This window comes from Talpa europaea (genome assembly GCF_964194135.1).
Source record: "Talpa europaea genome assembly, chromosome: 3".
Taxonomy (NCBI): domain Eukaryota; kingdom Metazoa; phylum Chordata; class Mammalia; order Eulipotyphla; family Talpidae; genus Talpa; species Talpa europaea.
In genome coordinates this window covers 143277525-143282647 of record NC_140069.1, presented here as the reverse complement: position 1 = coordinate 143282647, position 5123 = coordinate 143277525, and the positions used below count along the sequence as shown (strand labels likewise).

Here is a 5123-nt window from a genome sequence, read left to right as displayed (position 1 = left end):
ATGGGGTGGGGGTGGGGCAGGAGTTGAGGAACAGACATGAGGTTGATGTGTTACTCCATGGTTTGAAATGTGTGCCCTGGAAGGCGACCTCTGTGCAGACATGTAAAGAGTAATCCATCCTTGCCTTTTCATTTCCGTTGTCATGCAAGCAGGTCACACAGGAGCCCAGAGACACTGTCCTGCCCCCAGGGCTGAGCCTGCTGTCTCAGCCCCGCCCTCCCCCTCACTTCCTGAGCTGGGCTGGTGGGTTTTTGTGCTCTGGGCTGCTGCTGCTGCAGGGCTGTGCCTTGCTGCTGGCACAGAGATACAGGGCCGTGTCCCCCAGCTCCACGAGGCTCACGTTCAGCTCAGAGTGTCGATGGTTTTCGAACTGCCCAGCTTTGAACCGGTCAGAGTTCTTTCCTTTTTCTTGTTCTTTCCCATCATAACACCGAACCAGGAACTCGGGGCTCTGGTCCGGGGCCTGCTGGTACCAGTACACATACTGGTGTCCAGTCTCATAGGAACATCTCAGGGTCACGTTCTGTCCTCTCGCTGTGACCAGATACTTCGGGGTCTGCGTGACTTCAGAGTCCACTGGGCCTGTGGGAGGAGACACACAGGAGCTGAGGCAGAGCCAGGGGAAGCCTCTGCTCAGCCATCACCAGGGCAGGCTGGTCACCAGGCAGCTTAGCCCTCATGGGCTCCCCAGGGTGCCAGGACCCACCTGCTACAAGGAGACAAAGGGCCACACAGCAGAGGAGCCTGGAGCCCATGGTGGCCTCAGCCCTGGCAGCTCCTGGCTCAGGGGGATCTGCGTTAGTCACCTCCTGGGCCCTGATTTGCACCTATCGCTGATGTCACTGCTGTGATGTCACTGCCCTGCTGTTCCTCTCCCTGCAGGATTTCCCTGACCTGCTGCGCCTTTAACAGGACCCAAGGCTGGTCACTCTCTGTCCATTCCTATCTGCAATCTCTCACTTGGATGATTGTGGGTTGCACCCCTTTCCTTGTGCCCTTAAGCACCCCTTCTCCTCTGCCTGGTCCTGTTGCCTCTAGTTACTCCCAACTCCTGGAGATCCACTTCCTGTGCAGGTACAGGGAGCTGCCTCCTTGGTGCACTCAGAGGTCAAGGCCCTCGTGGGTCCACTTCCTGGGCAGAGGAGTCTGTGTGGCTCCAGGTGTCCAGACCACTCAGTCCATGCCCACGCCTCCCACACACACACAGGCCTGTGTCCTCCCTGTGTCATAGCTCATGCCTCCAGGGTGCCTGCAGCTCTGTGGACCCACAGCGCCTCCTCGTGGCCAACGTCCACAATTGCATCCATTCCCATCTTCTCTATCAGGACAGAACCTGCCCTGCCCTGCACCCTGCAGCCCACAACACCCCAGTCTGCTGTTTTGCCCGTGGGCAGATTTAGGGCTTATCTCATTCCATGGTGGCCGTTGCATTTGCTTTTAATGTAATAACTTTTGTTCCTAGAAATACTAAGCAAGACCATAAGAGAAGACAGAATAATTTAGGCCATAGAGATAAAGTCCAATGATATGAAATGGAGCAGCCTGGACACACTTTATCCCACACAAGGCACCTTCCACCAACCCAGCCAACATTATGCATCTCTGTTTAAGTTAATTTTCATCAAATGCAGACAGTGCATTCATAAAGAGGGCTATACATTTTTGATATTTATTCTGAAATCATAAAAGTGAAGTGAATACCTCGTCAGCGCTAACAAAGGCAGATCTGGCTGGGACTGACATTGGTTCTCAGTATCTTCAAGGACCATGTGTAAGTTCCCAACTCCATAGATCTCCTCCAAAGCTTCAGGAAATCTCCTAAATATCAAAACTATCTTTGTAGACTATACTCCTTCTGGTAAAACAATGTGCCACATTTTATTTGGAAAACGTCCCCACACACGACACTTGGCTTGCTCCGGCAAATGCACCCTGTGGCTAGGCAGGTATGTGGACTGGTTACGTCCATCCCTCTGAGCACAGGACTGGTAACCAGGGACTAAAGCATGAAAACCACCGGGACATGAAGTCCGTGCATCACAGTTCAGTGTAAGTCTAGAGGGCTCCTGCACTGTCAGTTTTCTACTTAGTTCTGGCATTTTCCTTTTTTCTCATTCACTCCAGATTCCCACCACCTCTGCCCCTTGATGCCCTGTCCATTCTCCCCAGCCCCTCCAATTCATGCCTCAACCTTTCATTCAAAACACCTCAGCACCCATAGTCCTCTGTGTCCTCTGCCCCCCACCTGCTTCCCCGCCCAGCCCCCTCCCGCTCTGCATACCTCAGTCTATGGTCAGCTGCAGGCTGGTTTTAAAGTTTGTCTTCTTCTGAGCCTGTTTCGTTTCTCGATGTTCTACACGTTTGTGACACCGTCCTGTGTTGATCTTTCTCCTACTTGCGGCGTATTTATTAAACAGTTCTTGATTTTCTATTGTTGAACTGTACATGTTCTTATATAATCGTTTATCTATCATTTATTAGCCCCTTGTCAATCAGCTTTTGTGGATATTCGCTCCACTCAGTTGCAAGTCTTTTTAATTGTATGTATTTTGTTCACCTTACAAAAGCCTTTTAACTTGTGAGAGCCAGGTGGTATATTTTTGCTTCTTTCCCTTACTATAGGGTCTGAGGGCCCAGTAACATCTGTATGGTTGATGTCAATCATATGATGTTCCATGATATGATGGCGCATACCACTCATGTTTTCCTCACGATGTTTAATTGTGGCAGGGTATATATCTAACTTTTAATGCATTTGGAGTTCATTTTTGTGTATGGAATTAGAGTGATCCAAATTCATTCTTTTTGGTGTGACCTTCTGGCTTCCCCAGCACCATTTATTAAAGACTCTGTATATGTCCCCCATTATGTGGTTCATATATATCATATGATCAGGCAGGTACTGAGGGGCCTGCTCACTTCTGTGACCACTGCCCCGTCCAGTCAGTGCTTGTCATTCATTCATTCATTCATTCATTCCATCATTCACGCCCCCATCTCTCCTCACCATTCTCTCTGGATGGGATCCCTGTAAAGCACACTGTAATGAGCACAGAGTCAGAGCATTTACCTTCATGGGGTTAACATCTACTTGAGAATCAAACCCGTACAGGTACTAGAAACTCCATCGAGCCTAAATTTACCCACAAAGGGCACAGGCAAGCAGGACGGATTATGAGAAGGAGGCTGAGCTCCACAGTGGGGGAGGGAGAGTTCCTGGGGAGCAGGTGTGGGTTCACAGCCCACAGCAGGAATGAGCCTCCTCTGGAAGGAAGGGTCCATGTCCAGGCAGGGAAACAGACCCAGTCTCTGAGATGAGAAGGGACACAAGTGAGGGAGGATGGGGGCTGGGGCAGAGAGGCCAGGGGAGCTGTGCAAGATAAAATCAGCAGCCACAGGGGCATTGGCCCCAAGGCTCTGAGTCAGGTCAGGACAAATGATTTCTTGTGCATGCGACACCCTCACCAGGAAAACAGCACCTGCTGCAATCCAAGTGCTCCAGGGTTCCTGAACTAAAAGTTTGCAAAGGGCTCTGCTGAGACCTAGGGTCCAGGCCCCTCTGCCTTCTTGTGCAGAGAGGAGGTGAGCCTGCAGCACTGTGCATCTCTGCTGGCACAGAAGTACACAGATGTCTGGTTGGGGGTGGCAGACTCCAGCGTGAGCAGGAAGTTGTCCTGTTTTGGTCTGGAGACGATGTACCCATGGTGGATGTCTCCTTTGTCTGTATTATTGACGTCAAGGGAGTAATAGATCAGCCTCAGCCCGTATCCTGGGTCCTGGCGATACCAATACATGTAGTAGTGGCTCATATGCTGGACACAACTCAGGTTCCCACGCTGTCTTTTCATCAATATCTGGAATCTGGGGCTCTGAGAGACCCCAGCCTTCACCACACCTGTGCACAAAGAGATGAAGCTGATGGAGCTGCAGACACAATGGAGAGGCTGAGCACTGAGTCCTTGACAGTGTCTCCCAGGACTGGGGAACTGTCCAGGACTCACCTGCCTGCAGGAGACCCCAGAACCCCCAGCACAGGAGGGGGACACTCATGGCAGGGACAGGAGACTGATGGTGCTGGGGCTGTGGGCGCTGAGAAGGGAGTGGGCTTGTGCAGGGAGTGTTGTGAGATGTCACAGCCCTCCTGGCCCAGGGCCAACCTGTGACAGGGCCACGCCCCTCCCCGGGCTCCAATGACAAATGTCCAATGAGCAGCTCAGAGTGGGACAAATCCATGCTGTCTCACAAGTAAATGAACTCTCCATCAGTCAGTTTACAGTTTCATGTAGATTCACTTCTATGGTGTAATGCATGCTAACAAACTGACTCTATTCATGTAAATTCACCTTTAGAAAGAATCCTGATCTTATCCTGGTAATGTTTATGAACTTTGTCCCAATATTCTGTTTGAAGATCAAGTGAAGCTCATCCTGTCACTGACCTTCCCCTGGGAGGGATTCCCCTGCTGTCTGATCCCACAGCTCTGGGCGGGGCCATTAGCATTTCATTACAACACCCTTTTCTCTGTTTCTTGTGAAGTCTCTGACATGGGACCAGGGCAGCTGGAGACTGTCCTGTCCCGGAGCCCAGCCCCGTGCGTGGAGGGGCAGCAGCAGACACACCTCACATGTCACTTCCCATCCCTGGGGAGACAGTGGGTGCTCAGAGCTCACAGGACCCCAGGAGTACAGCTGGGGAGGGTGACTCCAGGGTGAAGGGAAATGTTCTCTTTTCATTGCCACAGTGACATCTCCTCATGGAGAACTACTGGCACGGAGTGATGCAAAAGTGGGACTCACAGGTGCTCTGGGGCCAGATCCCCTCCTTAGAGGGCCTGCGCCGGCCCAGATCTGTGGCCATGACCTTCATGTTATGAATCAGGTTTGAGCCTGGGGTCATAGATCATGCAGCTATTCATGCAGCCTGACATTGTGTTTCTCATTTGAAGGCCCTGAGGCTGTGTCTGGTCCCTGGGTCCAGCTGCTGTCTTGGGTCTGGGGCAGTCAGCAAACCAGGGACTCGAAGGAGCCATGAAGCCAGAGTTACCGAGTAGCCTGTTCAGGACACTTCCTGCAGGGGTACAAATAATCAAAGTTACGATGAGTTATTTTTGTGTCTTTCCCCAG

The 5123-nt window shown here is 51.6% G+C and overlaps 2 gene segments (V, D, J or C); both read right to left on the bottom strand.

Moving 5' to 3' along the window:
• Window positions 1–223: 223 nt before the first annotated feature.
• Window positions 224–755, bottom strand: LOC311168968 (T cell receptor beta variable 9-like). The segment is given in 2 exons: window positions 707–755; window positions 224–582 (listed from the first exon to the last, which is right to left on the bottom strand).
• Window positions 756–3542: 2787 nt separating this feature from the next.
• LOC311168967 (T cell receptor beta variable 6-3-like) lies at window positions 3543–4866 on the bottom strand. The segment is given in 2 exons: window positions 4797–4866; window positions 3543–3895 (listed from the first exon to the last, which is right to left on the bottom strand).
• Window positions 4867–5123: the final 257 nt, after the last annotated feature.